This window comes from Sceloporus occidentalis, unplaced genomic scaffold (genome assembly GCF_023333645.1).
Source record: "Sceloporus occidentalis isolate IW3139 unplaced genomic scaffold, rSceOcc1.0.p SCAF_360, whole genome shotgun sequence".
Classification (NCBI taxonomy): Eukaryota; Metazoa; Chordata; class Lepidosauria; order Squamata; family Phrynosomatidae; genus Sceloporus; species Sceloporus occidentalis.
In genome coordinates this window covers 42,408-61,504 of record NW_028317340.1, presented here as the reverse complement: position 1 = coordinate 61,504, position 19,097 = coordinate 42,408, and the positions used below count along the sequence as shown (strand labels likewise).

The window sequence follows — 19,097 nt, the reverse complement described above, 5'->3', positions numbered from 1 at the left end:
CCGAAATAGCTCAGTTGGGAGAGCGTTAGACTGAAGATCTAAAGGTTCCTGGTTGGATCCCAGGTTTCGGCACACATGCTCGCTTGCTTTTGAAGAATAAGCTGTACTTTGTAAGCAGGATGTTTAAATATTCCCATGGTGCAGCAGTTTACTGGCTGATAAACATTCTTTCCCATCCCGTGTAGATTTGCTAGCAGCCTTTTCTAGCATGCCGAAATAACTTAGTTGGGAGAGCGTTAGACTAAAGGTCCTTGGTTCGGTCCCAGGTTTCGGCACACCTGCTCGCTTATTTTTAAGAAGAATGAGCTGTACTTTGTAAGCCCGATGTTTAAATATTCTCATGGTGCAGCAATTTACTGGCTATTAAACAGGCTTCCCCATCCCATGTACTTTTGCTAGCAGCTTTTTCTTGCAGCTTTTTCTTGCTTTCCGAAATATGTCAGTTGGGAGAGCGTTGGACTGAAAGTCTGAAGGTCACTGGTTCGATCCCGGGTTTCGGCACACCTGCTCGCTTATTTTGAAGACGAATGAGCTGTACTTTGTAAGCCGCATGTTTAAATATTTGCATGGTGCAGCAGTTTACTGGCTATTAAACAGGCTTCCCCATCCCGTGTAGACTTGCTAGCAGCCCTCTATTGCATGCCGAAATAGCTCAGTTGGGAGAGCGTTAGACTGAAGATCTAAAGGTCCCTGGTTCTATCCCGGGTTTCGGCACACCTGCTCGCTTATTTTTAAGAAGAATGAGCTGTACTTTGTAAGCCGGATGTTTAAATATTCTCATGGTGCAGCAATTTACTGGCTATTAAACAGGCTTCCCCATCCCATGTACTTTTGCTAACAGCTTTTTCTTGCAGGCTGTAATAGCTCAGTTGGGAGAGCGTTAGACTGAAGATCTAAAGGTCCCTGGTTCAATCCCGGATTTTGGCACACCTGCTCGCTTATTTTTAAGACGAATGAGCTGTACTTTGTAAGCCGGATGTTTAAATATTCTCATGGTGCAGCAGTTTACTGGCTATTAAACAGGCTTCCCCATCCCGTGTAGACTTGCTAGCAGCCCTCTATTGCATGCCGAAATAGCTCAGTTGGGAGAGCGTTAGACTGAAGACCTAAAGGTCCCTGATTCTATCCCGGGTTTCGGCACACCTGCTCGCTTATTTTGAAGACGAATGAGCTGTACTTTGTAAGCCTGATGTTTAAATATTCTCATGGTGCAGCAGTTTACTGGCTATTAAACAGGCTTCCCCATCCCATGTACTTTTGCTAACAGGTTTTTCTTGCAGGCCGAAATAGCTCAGTTGGGAGAGCGTTAGACTGAAGATCTAAAGGTCCCTGGTTCAATCCCGGGTTTCGGCACACCTGCTCGCTTATTTTTAAGAAGAATGGGCTGTACTTTGTAAGCCGGATGTTTAAATATTCTCATGGTGCAGCAGTTTACTGGCTATTAAACAGGCTTCCCCATCCCATGTAGACTTGCTAGCAGCCCTCTATTGCATGCTGAAATAGCTCAGTTGGGAGAGCGTTAGACTGAAGATCTAAAGGTCCCTGGTTCAATCCCGGGTTTCGGCACACCTGCTCGCCTATTTTTAAGAAGAATGGGCTGTACTTTGTAAGCCGGATGTTTAAATATTCTCATGGTGCAGCAATTTACTGGCTATTAAACAGGCTTCCCCATCCCATGTACTTTTGCTAGCAGCTTTTTGTTGCAGGCCGAAATAGCTCAGTTGGGAGAGCGTTAGACTGAAGATCTAAAGGTCCCTGGTTCGATCACGGATTTTGGCACACCTGCTCGCTTATTTTTAAGAAGAATGGGCTGTACTTTGTAAGCCGGATGTTTAAATATTCGCATGGTGCAGCAGTTTACTGGCTATTAAACAGGCTTCCCCAACCCGTGTAGACTTGCTAGCAAACTTTTGTTGGATGCCGAAATAGCTCAGTTGGGAGAGCGTTAGACTGAAGAGCTAAAGGTCCCTGGTTTGATCCCGGGTTTCGGCATACATGCTCACTTGCTTCTGAAGAGAAATGAGCTGTACTTTGTAAGCCGGATGTTTAAATATTCGCATGGTGCAGCAATTTACTGGCTATTAAACAGGCTTCCCCATCCCATGTACTTTTGCTAGCAGCTTTTTCTTGCAGCTTTTTCTTGCTTTCCGAAATATGTCAGTTGGGAGAGCGTTGGACTGAAAGTCTGAAGGTCACTGGTTCGATCCCGGGTTTCGGCACACCTGCTCGCTTATTTTGAAGACGAATGAGCTGTACTTTGTAAGCCGCATGTTTAAATATTTGCATGGTGCAGCAGTTTACTGGCTATTAAACAGGCTTCCCCATCCCGTGTAGACTTGCTAGCAGCCCTCTATTGCATGCCGAAATAGCTCAGTTGGGAGAGCGTTAGACTGAAGATCTAAAGGTCCCTGGTTCTATCCCGGGTTTCGGCACACCTGCTCGCTTATTTTTAAGAAGAATGAGCTGTACTTTGTAAGCCGGATGTTTAAATATTCTCATGGTGCAGCAATTTACTGGCTATTAAACAGGCTTCCCCATCCCATGTACTTTTGCTAACAGCTTTTTCTTGCAGGCTGTAATAGCTCAGTTGGGAGAGCGTTAGACTGAAGATCTAAAGGTCCCTGGTTCAATCCCGGATTTTGGCACACCTGCTCGCTTATTTTTAAGACGAATGAGCTGTACTTTGTAAGCCGGATGTTTAAATATTCTCATGGTGCAGCAGTTTACTGGCTATTAAACAGGCTTCCCCATCCCGTGTAGACTTGCTAGCAGCCCTCTATTGCATGCCGAAATAGCTCAGTTGGGAGAGCGTTAGACTGAAGACCTAAAGGTCCCTGATTCTATCCCGGGTTTCGGCACACCTGCTCGCTTATTTTGAAGACGAATGAGCTGTACTTTGTAAGCCTGATGTTTAAATATTCTCATGGTGCAGCAGTTTACTGGCTATTAAACAGGCTTCCCCATCCCATGTACTTTTGCTAACAGGTTTTTCTTGCAGGCCGAAATAGCTCAGTTGGGAGAGCGTTAGACTGAAGATCTAAAGGTCCCTGGTTCAATCCCGGGTTTCGGCACACCTGCTCGCTTATTTTTAAGAAGAATGGGCTGTACTTTGTAAGCCGGATGTTTAAATATTCTCATGGTGCAGCAGTTTACTGGCTATTAAACAGGCTTCCCCATCCCATGTACTTTTGCTAGCAGCTTTTTGTTGCAGGCCGAAATAGCTCAGTTGGGAGAGCGTTAGACTGAAGATCTAAAGGTCCCTGGTTCGATCACGGATTTTGGCACACCTGCTCGCTTATTTTTAAGAAGAATGGGCTGTACTTTGTAAGCCGGATGTTTAAATATTCGCATGGTGCAGCAGTTTACTGGCTATTAAACAGGCTTCCCCAACCCGTGTAGACTTGCTAGCAAACTTTTGTTGGATGCCGAAATAGCTCAGTTGGGAGAGTGTTAGACTGAAGAGCTAAAGGTCCCTGGTTTGATCCCGGGTTTCGGCATACATGCTCACTTGCTTCTGAAGAGAAATGAGCTGTACTTTGTAAGCCGGATGTTTAAATATTCGCATGGTGCAGCAGTTTACTGGCTATTAAACAGGCTTCCCCATCCCATGTAGACTTGCTAGCAGCCTTCTATTGCATGCCATAATAGCTCAGTTGGGAGAGCGTTAGAATGAAGATCTTAAGGTCCCGGGTTCAATCCCGGGTTTCGGCACACTTGCTTCTGAAGACGAATGAGCTGTACTTTGTAAGCCGTATGTTTAAATATTCTCATGGTGCAGCAGTTTACTGGCTATTACAAAGCCTTTCCCATCCAATGTAGACTTGCTAGCAGACTTTTGTTGCATGCCGAAATAGCTCAGTTGGGAGAGCGTTAGACTGAAGATCCCTTGTTTAATCCCGGTTTTCGGCACACATGCTCGCTTGCTTTTGAAGAAGAATAGGCTGTACTTTGTAAGCCGGATGTTTAAATATTCCCATGGTGCAGCAGTTTACTGGCTGATAAACATTCTTTCCCATCCCGTGTAGATTTGCTAGCAGCCTTTTCTAGCATGCCGAAATAACTCAGTTGGGAGAGCGTTAGACTAAAGTTCCTTGGTTCGATCACAGGTTTCAGCACACCTGCTCGCTTATTTTTAAGAAGAATGAGCTGTACCTTGTAAGCCGAATGTTTAAATATTCTCATGGTGCAGCAATTTACTGGCTATTAAACAGGCTTCCCCATCCCATGTACTTTTGCTAGCAGCTTTTTCTTGCAGCTTTTTCTTGCAGCTTTTTCTTGCTTTCCGAAATATGTCAGTTGGGAGAGCGTTGGACTGAAAGTCTGAAGGTCACTGGTTCGATCCCGGGTTTCGGCACACCTGCTCGCTTATTTTGAAGACGAATGAGCTGTACTTTGTAAGCCGGATGTTTAAATATTTGCATGGTGCAGCAGTTTACTGGCTATTAAACAGGCTTCCCCATCCCGTGTAGACTTGCTAGCAGGACTCTATCGCATGCCGAAATAGCTCAGTTGGGAGAGCGTTAGACTGAAGATCTAAAGGTCCCTGGTTCTATCCCGGATTTTGGCACACCTGCTCGCTTATTTTTAAGAAGAATGAGCTGTAGTTTGTAAGCCGGATGTTTAAATATTCTCATGGTGTAGCAATTTACTGGCTATTAAACAGGCTTCCCCATCCCATGTACTTTTGCTAGCAGCTTTTTCTTGCAGCTTTTTCTTGCTTTCCGAAATATGTCAGTTGGGAGAGCGTTGGACTGAACATCTGAAGGTCCCTGGTTCCATCCCGGTTTTCGGCACATGCTCACATGCTTTTTAAGACGAATGAGCTGTACTTTGTAAGCCGGATGTTTAAATACTCTCATGGTGCAGCAGTTTACTTGCTATTAAACAGACTTTCCCGTCCCGTGCAGATTTGTTAGCAGCCTTTCCTCGCATGCCGAAATAGCTCAGTTGGGAGAGTGTTAGACTGAAGATCTAAAGGTCCCTGGTTCAATCCCGGGTTTCGGCACACCTGCTCGCTTATTTTTAAGAAGAATGGGCTGTACTTAGTAAGCCGGATGTTTAAATATTCTCATGGTGCAGCAATTTACTGGCTATTAAACAGGCTTCCCCATCCCATGTACTTTTGCTAACAGCTTTTTCTTGGAGGCCGAAATAGCTCAGTTGGGAGAGCGTTAGACTGAAGATCTAAAGGTCCCTGGTTCGATCCTGGATTTTGGCACACCTGCTCGCTTATTTTTAAGACGAATGAGCTGTACTTTGTAAGCCGGATGTTTAAATATTCGCATGGTGCAGCAGTTTACTGGCTATTAAAAAGCCTTTCCCATCCCATGTAGACTTGCTAGCAAACTTTTGTCGCATGCCGAAATAGCTCAGTTGGGAGAGCGTTAGACTGAAGATCTAAAGGTCCCTTGCTCTATCCCGGGTTTCGGCACACCTGCTCGCTTATTTTTAAGAAGAATGAGCTGTACCTTGTAAGCCGAATGTTTAAATATTCTCATGGTGCAGCACTTTACTGGCTATTAAACAGGCTTCCCCATCCCATGTACTTTTGCTAGCAGCTTTTTCTTGCAGCTTTTTCTTGCTTTCCGAAATATGTCAGTTGGGAGAGCGTTGGACTGAACATCTGAAGGTCCCTGGTTCCATCCCGGTTTTCGGCACATGCTCACATGCTTTTTAAGACGAATGAGCTGTACTTTGTAAGCCGGATGTTTAAATACTCTCATGGTGTAAACAGGCTTCCCCATCCCATGTACTTTTGCTAACAGCTTTTTCTTGCAGGCCGAAATAGCTCAGTTGGGAGCGCGTTAGACTGAAGATCTAAAGGTCCCTGGTTCGATCCCGGATTTTGGCACACCTGCTCGCTTATTTTTAAGACGAATGAGCTGTACTTTGTAAGCCGGATGTTTAAATATTTGCATGGTGCAGCAGTTTACTAGCTATTAAACAGGCTTCCCCATCCCGTGTAGATTTTCTAGCAGTCCTCTATCGCATGCCGAAATAGCTCAGTTGGGAGAGCGTTAGACTAAAGATCTAAAGGTCCCTGGTTCTATCCCGGGGTTTCGGCACACCTGCTCGCTTATTTTTAAGAAGAATGAGCTGTACTTTGTAAGCCTGATGTTTAAATATTCTCATGGTGCAGCAGTTTACTGGCTATTAAACAGGCTTCCCCATCCCATGTACTTTTGCTAACAGCTCTTTCTTGCTTGCCGAAATAGCTCAGTTGGGAGAGCATTAGACTGAAGATCTAAAGCTCCTTGGTTCAATCCCGGGTTTCGGCACACCTGCTCGCTTATTTTTAAGAAGAATGGGCTGTACTTTGTAAGCCGGATGTTTAAATATTCTCATGGTGCAGCAATTTACTGGCTATTAAACAGGCTTCCCCATCCCATGTACTTTTGCTAGCAGCTTTTTCTTGCAGGCCGAAATAGCTCAGTTGGGAGAGCGTTAGACTGAAGATCTAAAGGTCCCTGGTTCAATCCCGGATTTTGGCACACCTGCTCGCTTATTTTTAAGAAGAATGGGCTGTACTTTGTAAGCCGGATGTTTAAATATTCGCATGGTGCAGCAGTTTACTGGCTATTAAACAAGCTTCCCCATCCCGTGTAGACTTGCTAGCAGCCCTCTATTGCATGCCGAAATAGCTCAGTTGGGAGAGCGTTAGACTAAAGGTGCCTGGTTCGATCCCGGGTTTCGGCGCACCTGCTCGCTTATTTTTAAGAAGAATGGGCTGTACTTTGTAAGCCGGATGTTTAAATATTCGCATGGTGCAGCAATTTACTGGCTATTAAACAGGCTTCCCCATCCCATGTACTTTTGCTAGCAGCTTTTTCTTGCAGGCCGAAATAGCTCAGTTGGGAGAGCGTTAGACTGAAGATCTAAAGGTCCCTGGTTCAATCCCGGATTTTGGCACACCTGCTCGCTTATTTTTAAGAAGAATGGGCTGTACTTTGTAAGCCGGATGTTTAAATATTCGCATGGTGCAGCAGTTTACTGGCTATTAAACAAGCTTCCCCATCCCGTGTAGACTTGCTAGCAGCCCTCTATTGCATGCCGAAATAGCTCAGTTGGGAGAGCGTTAGACTAAAGGTCCCTGGTTCGATCCCGGGTTTCGGCACACCTGCTCGCTTATTTTTAAGAAGAATGGGCTGTACTTTGTAAGCCGGATGTTTAAATATTCGCATGGTGCAGCAGTTTACTGGCTATTAAACAGGCTTCCCCATCCCATGTAGACTTGCTAGCAGCCCTCTATTGCATGCCGAAATAGCTCAGTTGGGAGAGCGTTAGACTGAAGATTTAAAGGTCCCTGGTTCGATCCTGGGTTTCGGCACACCTGTTCACTTATTTTTAAGAAGAATGGGCTGTACTTTGTAAGCCGGATGTTTAAATATTCGCATGGTGCAGCAGTTTACTGGCTATTAAACAGGCTTTCCCATCCCGTGTAGACTTGCTAGCAGCCTTCTATTGCATGCCGAAATAGCTCAGTTGGGAGAGCGTTAGACTGAAGATCTAAAGGTCCCTGGTTCGATCCCGGGTTTCGGCACACCTGCTTGCTTATTTTGAAGACGAATGAGCTGTACTTTGTAAGCCGGATGTTTAAATATTCGCATGGTGCAGCAGTTTACTGGCTATTAAACAGGCTTCCCCATCCCGTGTAGACATGCTAGCAGACCTCTATCGCATGCCTAAATAGCTCAGTTGGGAGAGTGTTAGACTGAAAATCTAAAGGTCACTGGTTTAATCCCGGGTTTCGGCACACATGCTCACTTGCTTTTGAAGACGAATGAGCTGTACTTTGTAAGCCGTATGTTTAAATATTCTCATGGTGCAGCAGTTTACTGGCTATTAAAAAGGCTTTCCCATCCAATGTAGACTTGCTAGCAGACTTTTGTTGCATGCCGAAATAGCTCAGTTGGGAGAGCGTTAGACTGCAGATCCCTTGTTTAATCCTGGTTTTCGGCACACATGCTCGCTTGCTTTTGAAGAAGAATAGGCTGTACTTTGTAAGCCGGATGTTTAAATATTCCCATGGTGCAGCAGTTTACTGGCTGATAAACATTCTTTCCCGTCCCGTGTAGATTTGCTAGCAGCCTTTTCTTGCATGCCGAAATAACTCAGTTGGGAGAGCGTTAGACTAAAGGTCCTTGGTTTGATCCCAGGTTTCGGCACACCTGCTCGCTTATTTTTAAGAAGAATGAGCTGTACTTTGTAAGCCAGATGTTTAAATATTCTCATGGTGCAGCAATTTACTGGCTATTAAACAGGCTTCCCCATCCGATGTACTTTTGCTAGCAGCTTTTTCTTGCAGCTTTTTCTTGCTTTCCGAAATATGTCAGTTGGAAGAGCGTTGGACTGAACATCTGAAGGTCCCTGGTTCCATCCCGGTTTTCGGCACATGCTCACATGCTTTTTAAGACGAATGAGCTGTACTTTGTAAGCCGGATGTTTAAATACTCTCATGGTGCAGCAGTTTACTTGCTATTAAACAGACTTTCCCGTCCCGTGCAGATTTGTTAGCAGCCTTTCCTTGCATGCCGAAATAGCTCAGTTGGGAGAGCGTTAGACTGAAGATCTAAAGGTCCCTGGTTCGATCCCGGGTTTCGGCACACCTGCTCGCTTATTTTGAAGACGAATGAGCTGTACTTTGTAAGCCGGATGTTTAAATATTCGCATGGTGCAGCAGTTTACTGGCTATTAAACAGGCTTCCCCATCCCGTGTAGACTTGCTAGCAGCCCTCTATTGCATGCCGAAATAGCTCAGTTGGGAGAGCGTTAGACTGAAGATCTAAAGGTCCCTGGTTCGATCCCGGGTTTCGGCACACCTGGTCACTTATTTTGAAGACGAATGAGCTGTACTTTGTAAGCCGGATGTTTAAATATTCGCATGGTGCAGCAGTTTACTGGCTATTAAACAGGCTTCCCCATCCCGTGTAGACTTGCTAGCAGCCCTCTATTGCATGTCGAAATAGCTCAGTTGGGAGAGCGTTAGACTGAAGATCTAAAGGTCCCTGGTTCGATCCCGGGTTTCGGCACACAATGAGCTGTACTTTGTAAGCCGGATGTTTAAATATTCGCATGGTGCTCGCTTATTTTTAGGAAGAATGGGCTGTACTTTGTAAGCCGGATGTTTAAATATTCGCATGGTGCAGCAGTTTACTGGCTATTAAACAGGCTTCCCCATCCCGTGTAGACTTGCTAGCAGCCCTCTATTGCATGCCGAAATAGCTCAGTTGGGAGAGCGTTAGACTGAAGATCTAAAGGTCCCTGGTTCGATCCCGGGTTTCGGCACACCTGCTCGCTTGTTTTGAAGACGAATGAGCTGTACTTTGTAAGCCGGATGTTTAAATATTCGCATGGTGCAGCAGTTTACTGGCTATTAAACAGGCTTCCCCATCCCGTGTAGACTTGCTAGCAGCCCTCTATTGCATGCCGAAATAGCTCAGTTGGGAGAGGGTAAGACTAAAGGTCCCTGGTTCGATCCCGGGTTTCGGCACACCTGCATTCTTTCCCGTCCCGTGTAGATTTGCTAGCAGCCTTTTCTTGCATGCCGAAATAACTCAGTTGGGAGAGCGTTAGACTAAAGGTCCTTGGTTCGATCCCAGGTTTCGGCACACCTGCTCGCTTATTTTTAAGAAGAATGAGCTGTACTTTGTAAGCCGGATGTTTAAATATTCTCATGGTGCAGCAATTTACTGGCTATTAAACAGGCTTCCCCATCCCATGTACTTTTGCTAGCAGCTTTTTCTTGCAGCTTTTTCTTGCAGCTTTTTCTTGCTTTCCGAAATATGTCAGTTGGGAGAGCGTTGGAATGAACATCTGAAGGTCCCTGGTTCCATCCCGGTTTTCGGCACATGCTCACATGCTTTTTAAGACGAATGAGCTGTACTTTGTAAGCCGGATGTTTAAATACTCTCATGGTGCAGCAGTTTACTTGCTATTAAACAGACTTTCCCGTCCCGTGCAGATTTGTTAGCAGCCTTTCCTCGCATGCCGAAATAGCTCAGTTGGGAGAGCGTTAGACTGAAGATCTAAAGGTCCTTGGTTCAATCCCGGGTTTCGGCACACCTGCTCGCTTATTTTGAAGACGAATGAGCTGTACTTTGTAAGCCAGATGCTTAAATATTCGCATGGTGCAGCAGTTTACTGGCTATTAAACAGGCTTCCCCATCCCGTGTAGACTTGCTAGCAGCCCTCTATTGCATGCTGAAATAGCTCAGTTGGGAGAGCGTTAGACTGAAGATCTAAAGGTCCCTGGTTCGATCCCGGGTTTCGGCACACCTCGTCGCTTATTTTGAAGACGAATGAGCTGTACTTTGTAAGCCGGATGTTTAAATATTCGCATGGTGCAGCAGTTTACTGGCTATTAAACAGGCTTCCCCATCCCATGTAGACTTGCTAGCAGCCCTCTATTGCATGTCTAAATAGCTCTGTTGGGAGAGCGTTAGACTGAAGATCTAAAGGTCCCTGGTTCGATCCCGGGTTTCGGCACACAATGAGCTGTACTTTGTAAGCCGGATGTTTAAATATTCGCATGGTGCTCGCTTATTTTTAGGAAGAATGGGCTGTACTTTGTAAGCCGGATGTTTAAATATTCGCATGGTGCAGCAGTTTACTGGCTATTAAACAGGCTTCCCCATCCCGTGTAGACTTGCTAGCAGCCCTCTATTGCATGCCGAAATAGCTCAGTTGGGAGAGCGTTAGACTGAAGATCTAAAGGTCCCTGGTTCGATCCCGGGTTTCGGCACACCTGCTCGCTTGTTTTGAAGACGAATGAGCTGTACTTTGTAAGCCGGATGTTTAAATATTCGCATGGTGCAGCAGTTTACTGGCTATTAAACAGGCTTCCCCATCCCGTGTAGACTTGCTAGCAGCCCTCTATTGCATGCCGAAATAGCTCAGTTGGGAGAGGGTTAGACTAAAGGTCCCTGGTTCGATCCCGGGTTTCGGCACACCTGCATTCTTTCCCGTCCCGTGTAGATTTGCTAGCAGCCTTTTCTTGCATGCCGAAATAACTCAGTTGGGAGAGCGTTAGACTAAAGGTCCTTGGTTCGATCCCAGGTTTCGGCACACCTGCTCGCTTATTTTTAAGAAGAATGAGCTGTACTTTGTAAGCCGGATGTTTAAATATTCTCATGGTGCAGCAATTTACTGGCTATTAAACAGGCTTCCCCATCCCATGTACTTTTGCTAGCAGCTTTTTCTTGCAGCTTTTTCTTGCAGCTTTTTCTTGCTTTCCGAAATATGTCAGTTGGGAGAGCGTTGGAATGAACATCTGAAGGTCCCTGGTTCCATCCCGGTTTTCGGCACATGCTCACATGCTTTTTAAGACGAATGAGCTGTACTTTGTAAGCCGGATGTTTAAATACTCTCATGGTGCAGCAGTTTACTTGCTATTAAACAGACTTTCCCGTCCCGTGCAGATTTGTTAGCAGCCTTTCCTCGCATGCCGAAATAGCTCAGTTGGGAGAGCGTTAGACTGAAGATCTAAAGGTCCTTGGTTCAATCCCGGGTTTCGGCACACCTGCTCGCTTATTTTGAAGACGAATGAGCTGTACTTTGTAAGCCGGATGTTTAAATATTCGCATGGTGCAGCAGTTTACTGGCTATTAAACAGGCTTCCCCATCCCGTGTAGACTTGCTAGCAGCCCTCTATTGCATGCTGAAATAGCTCAGTTGGGAGAGCGTTAGACTGAAGATCTAAAGGTCCCTGGTTCGATCCCGGGTTTCGGCACACCTGGTCACTTATTTTGAAGACGAATGAGCTGTACTTTGTAAGCCGGATGTTTAAATATTCGCATGGTGCAGCAGTTTACTGGCTATTAAACAGGCTTCCCCATCCCGTGTAGACTTGCTAGCAGCCCTCTATTGCATGTCGAAATAGCTCAGTTGGGAGAGCGTTAGACTGAAGATCTAAAGGTCCCTGGTTCGATCCCGGTTTTCGGCACACAATGAGCTGTACTTTGTAAGCCGGATGTTTAAATATTCGCATGGTGCTCGCTTATTTTTAGGAAGAATGGGCTGTACTTTGTAAGCCGGATGTTTAAATATTCGCATGGTGCAGCAGTTTACTGGCTATTAAACAGGCTTCCCCATCCCGTGTAGACTTGCTAGCAGCCCTCTATTGCATGCCGAAATAGCTCAGTTGGGAGAGCGTTAGACTGAAGATCTAAAGGTCCCTGGTTCGATCCCGGGTTTCGGCACACCTGCTCGCTTGTTTTGAAGACGAATGAGCTGTACTTTGTAAGCCGGATGTTTAAATATTCGCATGGTGCAGCAGTTTACTGGCTATTAAACAGGCTTCCCCATCCCGTGTAGACTTGCTAGCAGCCCTCTATTGCATGCCGAAATAGCTCAGTTGGGAGAGCGTTAGACTAAAGGTCCCTGGTTCGATCCCGGGTTTCGGCACACCTGCATTCTTTCCCGTCCAGTGTAGATTTGCTAGCAGCCTTTTCTTGCATGCCGAAATAACTCAGTTGGGAGAGCGTTAGACTAAAGGTCCTTGGTTCGATCCCAGGTTTCGGCACACCTGCTCGCTTATTTTTAAGAAGAATGAGCTGTACTTTGTAAGCCGGATGTTTAAATATTCTCATGGTGCAGCAATTTACTGACTATTAAACAGGCTTCCCCATCCCATGTACTTTTTCTTGCAGCTTTTTCTTGCAGCTTTTTCTTGCTTTCCGAAATATGTCAGTTGGGAGAGCGTTGGAATGAACATCTGAAGGTCCCTGGTTCCATCCCGGTTTTCGGCACATGCTCACATGCTTTTTAAGACGAATGAGCTGTACTTGTAAGCCGGATGTTTAAATACTCTCATGGTGCAGCAGTTTACTTGCTATTAAACAGACTTTCCCGTCCCGTGCAGAGTTGTTAGCAGCCTTTCCTCGCATGCCGAAATAGCTCAGTTGGGAGAGCGTTAGACTGAAGATCTAAAGGTCCTTGGTTCAATCCCGGGTTTCGGCACACCTGCTCGCTTATTTTGAAGACGAATGAGCTGTACTTTGTAAGCCGGATGTTTAAATATTCGCATGGTGCAGCAGTTTACTGGCTATTAAACAGGCTTCCCCATCCCGTGTAGACTTGCTAGCAGCCCTCTATTGCATGCCAAAATAGCTCAGTTGGGAGAGCGTTAGACTGAAGATCTAAAGGTCCCTGGTTCGATCCCGGGTTTCGGCACACCTCGTCACTTATTTTGAAGACGAATGAGCTGTACTTTGTAAGCCGGATGTTTAAATATTCGCATGGGTGCAGCAGTTTACTGGCTATTAAACAGGCTTCCCCATCCCATGTAGACTTGCTAGCAGCCCTCTATTGCATGTCGAAATAGCTCAGTTGGGAGAGCGTTAGACTGAAGATCTAAAGGTCCCTGGTTCGATTCCGGGTTTCGGCACACAATGAGCTGTACTTTGTAAGCCGGATGTGTTAAATATTCGCATGGTGCTCGCTTATTTTTAGGAAGAATGGGCTGTACTTTGTAAGCCGGATGTTTAAATATTCGCATGGTGCAGCAGTTTACTGGCTATTAAACAGGCTTCCCCATCCCGTGTAGACTTGCTAGCAGCCCTCTATTGCATGCCGAAATAGCTCAGTTGGTGAGAGCGTTAGACTGGAAGATCTAAAGGTCCCTGGTTCGATCCCGGGTTTCGGCACACCCTGCTCGCTTGTTTTGAAGACGAATGAGCTGTACTTTGTAAGCCGGATGTTTAAATATTCGCATGGTGCAGCAGTTTACTGGCTATTAAACAGGCTTCCCCATCCCGTGTAGACTTGCTAGCAGCCTCTATTGCATGCCGAAATAACTCAGTTGGGAGAGCGTTAGACTAAAGGTCCTTGGTTCGATCCCAGGTTTCGGGCACACCTGCTCGCTTATTTTTAAGAAGAATGAGCTGTACTTTGTAAGCCGGATGTTTAAATATTCTCATGGTGCAGCAATTTACTGGCTATTAAACAGGCTTCCCCATCCCATGTACTTTTGCTAGCAGCTTTTTCTTGCAGCTTTTTCTTGCAGCTTTTTCTTGCTTTCCGAAATATGTCAGTTGGGAGAGCGTTGGAATGAACATCTGAAGGTCCCTGGTTCCATCCCGGTTTTCGGCACATGCTCACATGCTTTTTAAGACGAATGAGCTGTACTTTGTAAGCCGGATGTTTAAATACTCTCATGGTGCAGCAGTTTACTTGCTATTAAACAGACTTTCCCGTCCCGTGCAGATTTGTTAGCAGCCTTTCCTCGCATGCCGAAATAGCTCAGTTGGGAGAGCGTTAGACTGAAGATCTAAAGGTCCTTGGTTCAATCCTGGGTTTCGGCACACCTGCTCGCTTATTTTGAAGACGAATGAGCTGTACTTTGTAAGCCGGATGTTTAAATATTCGCATGGTGCAGCAGTTTACTGGCTATTAAACAGGCTTCCCCATCCCATGTAGACTTGCTAGCAGCCCTCTATTGCATGCCGAAATAGCTCAGTTGGGAGAGCGTTAGACTGAAGATCTAAAGGTCCCTGGTTCGATCCCGGGTTTCGGCACACCTGGTCACTTATTTTGAAGACGAATGAGCTGTACTTTGTAAGCCGGATGTTTAAATATTCGCATGGTGCAGCAGTTTACTGGCTATTAAACAGGCTTCCCCATCCCGTGTAGACTTGCTAGCAGCCCTCTATTGCATGTCGAAATAGCTCAGTTGGGAGAGCGTTAGACTGAAGATCTTAAAGGTCCCTGGTTCGATCCCGGGTTTCGGCACACAATGAGCTGTACTTTGTAAGCTGGATGTTTAAATATTCGCATGGTGCTCGCTTATTTTTAGGAAGAATGGGCTGTACTTTGTAAGCCGGATGTTTAAATATTCGCATGGTGCAGCAGTTTACTGGCTATTAAACAGGCTTCCCCATCCCGTGTAGACTTGCTAGCAGCCCTCTATTGCATGCCGAAATAGCTCAGTTGGGAGAGCGTTAGACTGAAGATCTAAAGGTCCCTGGTTCGATCCCGGGTTTCGGCACACCTGCTCGCTTGTTTTGAAGACGAATGAGCTGTACTTTGTAAGCCGGATGTTTAAATATTCGCATGGTGCAGCAGTTTACTGGCTATTAAACAGGCTTCCCCATCCCGTGTAGACTTGCTAGCAGCCCTCTATTGCATGCCGAAATAGCTCAGTTGGGAGAGCGTTAGACTAAAGGTCCCTGGTTCGATCCCGGTTTTCGGCACACCTGCATTCTTTCCCGTCCCGTGTAGATTTGCTAGCAGCCTTTTCTTGCATGCCGAAATAACTCAGTTGGGAGAGCGTTAGACTAAAGGTCCTTGGTTCGATCCCAGGTTTCGGCACACCTGCTCGCTTATTTTTAAGAAGAATGAGCTGTACTTTGTAAGCCGGATGTTTAAATATTCTCATGGTGCAGCAATTTACTGGCTATTAAACAGGCTTCCCCATCCCATGTACTTTTGCTAGCAGCTTTTTCTTGCAGCTTTTTCTTGCTTTCCGAAATATGTCAGTTGGGAGAGCGTTGGAATGAACATCTGAAGGTCCCTGGTTCCATCCCGGTTTTCGGCACATGCTCACATGCTTTTTAAGACGAATGAGCTGTACTTTGTAAGCCAGATGTTTAAATACTCTCATGGTGCAGCAGTTTACTTGCTATTAAACAGACTTTCCCGTCCCGTGCAGATTTGTTAGCAGCCTTTCCTCGCATGCCGAAATAGCTCAGTTGGGAGAGCGTTAGACTGAAGATCTAAAGGTCCTTGGTTCAATCCCGGGTTTCGGCACACCTGCTCGCTTATTTTGAAGACGAATGAGCTGTACTAAGCCGGATGTTTAAATATTCGCATGGTGCAGCAGTTTACTGGCTATTAAACAGGCTTCCCCATCCCGTGTAGACTTGCTAGCAGCCCTCTATTGCATGCCGAAATAGCTCAGTTGGGAGAGCGTTAGACTGAAGATCTAAAGGTCCCTGGTTCGATCCCGGGTTTCGGCACACCTGGTCACTTATTTTGAAGACGAATGAGCTGTACTTTGTAAGCCGGATGTTTAAATATTCGCATGGTGCAGCAGTTTACTGGCTATTAAACAGGCTTCCCCATCCCGTGTAGACTTGCTAGCAGCCCTCTATTGCATGTCGAAATAGCTCAGTTGGGAGAGCGTTAGACTGAAGATCTAAAGGTCCCTGGTTCGATCCCGGGTTTCGGCACACAATGAGCTGTACTTTGTAAGCCGGATGTTTAAATATTCGCATGGTGCTCGCTTATTTTTAGGAAGAATGGGCTGTACTTTGTAAGCCGGATGTTTAAATATTCGCATGGTGCAGCAGTTTACTGGCTATTAAACAGGCTTCCCCATCCCGTGTAGACTTGCTAGCAGCCCTCTATTGCATGCCGAAATAGCTCAGTTGGGAGAGCGTTAGACTGAAGATCTAAAGGTCCCTGGTTCGATCCCGGGTTTCGGCACACCTGCTCGCTTGTTTTGAAGACGAATGAGCTGTACTTTGTAAGCCGGATGTTTAAATATTCGCATGGTGCAGCAGTTTACTGGCTATTAAACAGGCTTCCCCATCCCGTGTAGACTTGCTAGCAGCCCTCTATTGCATGCCGAAATAGCTCAGTTGGGAGAGCGTTAGACTAAAGGTCCCTGGTTCGATCCCGGTTTTCGGCACACCTGCATTCTTTCCCGTCCCGTGTAGATTTGCTAGCAGCCTTTTCTTGCATGCCGAAATAACTCAGTTGGGAGAGCGTTAGACTAAAGGTCCTTGGTTCGATCCCAGGTTTCGGCACACCTGCTCGCTTATTTTTAAGAAGAATGAGCTGTACTTTGTAAGCCGGATGTTTAAATATTCTCATGGTGCAGCAATTTACTGGCTATTAAACAGGCTTCCCCATCCCATGTACTTTTGCTAGCAGCTTTTTCTTGCAGCTTTTTCTTGCTTTCCGAAATATGTCAGTTGGGAGAGCGTTGGAATGAACATCTGAAGGTCCCTGGTTCCATCCCGGTTTTCGGCACATGCTCACATGCTTTTTAAGACGAATGAGCTGTACTTTGTAAGCCAGATGTTTAAATACTCTCATGGTGCAGCAGTTTACTTGCTATTAAACAGACTTTCCCGTCCCGTGCAGATTTGTTAGCAGTCTTTCCTCGCATGCCGAAATAGCTCAGTTGGGAGAGCGTTAGACTGAAGATCTAAAGGTCCTTGGTTCAATCCCGGGTTTCGGCACACCTGCTCGCTTATTTTGAAGACGAATGAGCTGTTCTTTGTAAGCCGGATGTTTAAATATTCGCATGGTGCAGCAGTTTACTGGCTATTAAACAGGCTTCCCCATCCCGTGTAGACTTGCTAGCAGCCCTCTATTGCATGCCGAAATAGCTCAGTTGGGAGAGCGTTAGACTGAAGATCTAAAGGTCCCTGGTTCGATCCCGGGTTTCGGCACACGTGGTCACTTATTTTGAAGACGAATGAGCTGTACTTTGTAAGCCGGATGTTTAAATATTCGCATGGTGCAGCAGTTTACTGGCTATTAAACAGGCTTCCCCATCCCGTGTAGACTTGCTAGCAGCCCTCTATTGCATGTCGAAATAGCTCAGTTGGGAGAGCGTTAGACTGAAGATCTAAAGGTCCCTGGTTCGATCCCGGGTTTCGGCACACAATGAGCTGTACTTTGTAAGCCGGATGTTTAAATATTCGCATGGTGCTCGCTTATTTTTAGGAAGAATGGGCTGTACTTTGTAAGCCGGATGTTTAAATATTCGCATGGTGCAGCAGTTTACTGGCTATTAAACAGGCTTCCCCATCCCGTGTAGACTTGCTAGCAGCCCTCTATTGCATGCCGAAATAGCTCAGTTGGGAGAGCGTTAGACTGAAGATCTAAAGGTCCCTGGTTCGATCCCGGGTTTCGGCACACCTGCTCGCTTGTTTTGAAGACGAATGAGCTGTACTTTGTAAGCCGGATGTTTAAATATTCGCATGGTGCAGCAGTTTACTGGCTATTAAACAGGCTTCCCCATCCCGTGTAGACTTGCTAGCAGCCCTCTATTGCATGCCGAAATAGCTCAGTTGGGAGAGCGTTAGACTAAAGGTCCCTGGTTCGATCCCGGGTTTCGGCACGCCTGCATTCTTTCCCGTCCCGTGTAGATTTGCTAGCAGCCTTTTCTTGCATGCCGAAATAACTCAGTTGGGAGAGCGTTAGACTAAAGGTCCTTGGTTCGATCCCAGGTTTCGGCACACCTGCTCGCTTATTTTTAAGAAGAATGAGCTGTACTTTGTAAGCCGGATGTTTAAATATTCTCATGGTGCAGCAATTTACTGGCTATTAAACAGGCTTCCCCATCCCATGTACTTTTGCTAGCAGATTTTTCTTGCAGCTTTTTCTTGCAGCTTTTTCTTGCTTTCCGAAATATGTCAGTTGGAAGAGCGTTGGACTGAACATCTGAAGGTCCCTGGTTCCATCCCGGTTTTCGGCACATGCTCACATGCTTTTTAAGACGAATGAGCTGTACTTTGTAAGCCGGATGTTTAAATACTCTCATGGTGCAGCAGTTTACTTGCTATTAAACAGACTTTCCCGTCCCGTGCAGATGTGCTAGCAGCATTTCCTCGCATGCCGAAATAGCTCAGTTGGGAGAGCGTTAGACTGAAGATCTAAAGGTCCCTGGTTCGACCCCGGATTTTGGCACACCTGCTCGCTTATTTTTAAGAAGAATGGGCTGTACTTTGTAAGCCGGATGTTTAAATATTCGCATGGTGCAGCAGTTTACTGGCTATTAAACAGGCTTCCCCATCCCATGTAGACTTGCTAGCAGCCCTCTATTGCATGCCGAAATAGCTCAGTTGGGAGAGCGTTAGACTGAAGATCTAAAGGTCCCTGGTTCGATCCCGGGTTTCGGCACACCTGCTCGCTTGTTTTGAAGACGAATGAGCTCTACTTTGTAAGCCGGATGTTTAAATATTCGCATGGTGCAGCAGTTTACTGGCTATTAAAAAGCCTTTCCCATCCCATGTAGACTTGCTAGCAAACTTTTGTTGCATGCCGAAATAGCTCAGTTGGGAGAGCGTTAGACTGAAGATCTAAAGGTCCCTGGTTCGATCCCTGGTTCAATCCCGGGTTTTGGCACACATGCTCACTTGCTTCTG

The 19,097-nt window shown here is 46.0% G+C and overlaps 31 non-coding genes across 31 annotated transcripts; all 31 read left to right on the top strand.

Annotated features, from left to right (window-relative positions):
- The first annotated feature begins 1,280 nt into the window (after positions 1-1,280).
- Positions 1,281-1,353, top strand: TRNAF-GAA (transfer RNA phenylalanine (anticodon GAA)). Its single transcript has one exon. It is a non-coding gene; the product is annotated as a tRNA-Phe (tRNA).
- Positions 1,354-1,493: 140 nt separating this feature from the next.
- Positions 1,494-1,566, top strand: TRNAF-GAA (transfer RNA phenylalanine (anticodon GAA)). Its single transcript has one exon. It is a non-coding gene; the product is annotated as a tRNA-Phe (tRNA).
- A 1,432-nt stretch (positions 1,567-2,998) lies between these two features.
- On the top strand, positions 2,999-3,071 carry TRNAF-GAA (transfer RNA phenylalanine (anticodon GAA)). Its single transcript has one exon. It is a non-coding gene; the product is annotated as a tRNA-Phe (tRNA).
- A 1,861-nt stretch (positions 3,072-4,932) lies between these two features.
- On the top strand, positions 4,933-5,005 carry TRNAF-GAA (transfer RNA phenylalanine (anticodon GAA)). The gene has a single exon. It is a non-coding gene; the product is annotated as a tRNA-Phe (tRNA).
- Positions 5,006-5,991: 986 nt separating this feature from the next.
- TRNAF-AAA (transfer RNA phenylalanine (anticodon AAA)) lies at positions 5,992-6,065 on the top strand. The gene has a single exon. It is a non-coding gene; the product is annotated as a tRNA-Phe (tRNA).
- A 1,402-nt stretch (positions 6,066-7,467) lies between these two features.
- Positions 7,468-7,540, top strand: TRNAF-GAA (transfer RNA phenylalanine (anticodon GAA)). The gene has a single exon. It is a non-coding gene; the product is annotated as a tRNA-Phe (tRNA).
- Positions 7,541-8,530: 990 nt separating this feature from the next.
- Positions 8,531-8,603, top strand: TRNAF-GAA (transfer RNA phenylalanine (anticodon GAA)). The gene has a single exon. It is a non-coding gene; the product is annotated as a tRNA-Phe (tRNA).
- Positions 8,604-8,743: 140 nt separating this feature from the next.
- Positions 8,744-8,816, top strand: TRNAF-GAA (transfer RNA phenylalanine (anticodon GAA)). Its single transcript has one exon. It is a non-coding gene; the product is annotated as a tRNA-Phe (tRNA).
- A 140-nt stretch (positions 8,817-8,956) lies between these two features.
- TRNAF-GAA (transfer RNA phenylalanine (anticodon GAA)) lies at positions 8,957-9,029 on the top strand. The gene has a single exon. It is a non-coding gene; the product is annotated as a tRNA-Phe (tRNA).
- A 183-nt stretch (positions 9,030-9,212) lies between these two features.
- Positions 9,213-9,285, top strand: TRNAF-GAA (transfer RNA phenylalanine (anticodon GAA)). The gene has a single exon. It is a non-coding gene; the product is annotated as a tRNA-Phe (tRNA).
- A 701-nt stretch (positions 9,286-9,986) lies between these two features.
- On the top strand, positions 9,987-10,059 carry TRNAF-GAA (transfer RNA phenylalanine (anticodon GAA)). The gene has a single exon. It is a non-coding gene; the product is annotated as a tRNA-Phe (tRNA).
- Positions 10,060-10,199: 140 nt separating this feature from the next.
- TRNAF-GAA (transfer RNA phenylalanine (anticodon GAA)) lies at positions 10,200-10,272 on the top strand. Its single transcript has one exon. It is a non-coding gene; the product is annotated as a tRNA-Phe (tRNA).
- Positions 10,273-10,668: 396 nt separating this feature from the next.
- Positions 10,669-10,741, top strand: TRNAF-GAA (transfer RNA phenylalanine (anticodon GAA)). Its single transcript has one exon. It is a non-coding gene; the product is annotated as a tRNA-Phe (tRNA).
- Positions 10,742-11,442: 701 nt separating this feature from the next.
- Positions 11,443-11,515, top strand: TRNAF-GAA (transfer RNA phenylalanine (anticodon GAA)). The gene has a single exon. It is a non-coding gene; the product is annotated as a tRNA-Phe (tRNA).
- A 140-nt stretch (positions 11,516-11,655) lies between these two features.
- Positions 11,656-11,728, top strand: TRNAF-GAA (transfer RNA phenylalanine (anticodon GAA)). The gene has a single exon. It is a non-coding gene; the product is annotated as a tRNA-Phe (tRNA).
- Positions 11,729-12,124: 396 nt separating this feature from the next.
- TRNAF-GAA (transfer RNA phenylalanine (anticodon GAA)) lies at positions 12,125-12,197 on the top strand. Its single transcript has one exon. It is a non-coding gene; the product is annotated as a tRNA-Phe (tRNA).
- A 687-nt stretch (positions 12,198-12,884) lies between these two features.
- On the top strand, positions 12,885-12,957 carry TRNAF-GAA (transfer RNA phenylalanine (anticodon GAA)). Its single transcript has one exon. It is a non-coding gene; the product is annotated as a tRNA-Phe (tRNA).
- A 140-nt stretch (positions 12,958-13,097) lies between these two features.
- Positions 13,098-13,170, top strand: TRNAF-GAA (transfer RNA phenylalanine (anticodon GAA)). The gene has a single exon. It is a non-coding gene; the product is annotated as a tRNA-Phe (tRNA).
- Positions 13,171-13,311: 141 nt separating this feature from the next.
- Positions 13,312-13,384, top strand: TRNAF-GAA (transfer RNA phenylalanine (anticodon GAA)). Its single transcript has one exon. It is a non-coding gene; the product is annotated as a tRNA-Phe (tRNA).
- Positions 13,385-13,568: 184 nt separating this feature from the next.
- TRNAS-GGA (transfer RNA serine (anticodon GGA)) lies at positions 13,569-13,643 on the top strand. Its single transcript has one exon. It is a non-coding gene; the product is annotated as a tRNA-Ser (tRNA).
- Positions 13,644-14,440: 797 nt separating this feature from the next.
- TRNAF-GAA (transfer RNA phenylalanine (anticodon GAA)) lies at positions 14,441-14,513 on the top strand. Its single transcript has one exon. It is a non-coding gene; the product is annotated as a tRNA-Phe (tRNA).
- A 397-nt stretch (positions 14,514-14,910) lies between these two features.
- On the top strand, positions 14,911-14,983 carry TRNAF-GAA (transfer RNA phenylalanine (anticodon GAA)). Its single transcript has one exon. It is a non-coding gene; the product is annotated as a tRNA-Phe (tRNA).
- A 688-nt stretch (positions 14,984-15,671) lies between these two features.
- Positions 15,672-15,744, top strand: TRNAF-GAA (transfer RNA phenylalanine (anticodon GAA)). The gene has a single exon. It is a non-coding gene; the product is annotated as a tRNA-Phe (tRNA).
- Positions 15,745-15,880: 136 nt separating this feature from the next.
- TRNAF-GAA (transfer RNA phenylalanine (anticodon GAA)) lies at positions 15,881-15,953 on the top strand. Its single transcript has one exon. It is a non-coding gene; the product is annotated as a tRNA-Phe (tRNA).
- A 140-nt stretch (positions 15,954-16,093) lies between these two features.
- On the top strand, positions 16,094-16,166 carry TRNAF-GAA (transfer RNA phenylalanine (anticodon GAA)). Its single transcript has one exon. It is a non-coding gene; the product is annotated as a tRNA-Phe (tRNA).
- Positions 16,167-16,349: 183 nt separating this feature from the next.
- TRNAF-GAA (transfer RNA phenylalanine (anticodon GAA)) lies at positions 16,350-16,422 on the top strand. Its single transcript has one exon. It is a non-coding gene; the product is annotated as a tRNA-Phe (tRNA).
- A 688-nt stretch (positions 16,423-17,110) lies between these two features.
- TRNAF-GAA (transfer RNA phenylalanine (anticodon GAA)) lies at positions 17,111-17,183 on the top strand. Its single transcript has one exon. It is a non-coding gene; the product is annotated as a tRNA-Phe (tRNA).
- Positions 17,184-17,323: 140 nt separating this feature from the next.
- On the top strand, positions 17,324-17,396 carry TRNAF-GAA (transfer RNA phenylalanine (anticodon GAA)). The gene has a single exon. It is a non-coding gene; the product is annotated as a tRNA-Phe (tRNA).
- A 140-nt stretch (positions 17,397-17,536) lies between these two features.
- Positions 17,537-17,609, top strand: TRNAF-GAA (transfer RNA phenylalanine (anticodon GAA)). The gene has a single exon. It is a non-coding gene; the product is annotated as a tRNA-Phe (tRNA).
- A 183-nt stretch (positions 17,610-17,792) lies between these two features.
- Positions 17,793-17,865, top strand: TRNAF-GAA (transfer RNA phenylalanine (anticodon GAA)). The gene has a single exon. It is a non-coding gene; the product is annotated as a tRNA-Phe (tRNA).
- Positions 17,866-18,779: 914 nt separating this feature from the next.
- On the top strand, positions 18,780-18,852 carry TRNAF-GAA (transfer RNA phenylalanine (anticodon GAA)). Its single transcript has one exon. It is a non-coding gene; the product is annotated as a tRNA-Phe (tRNA).
- Positions 18,853-19,097: the final 245 nt, after the last annotated feature.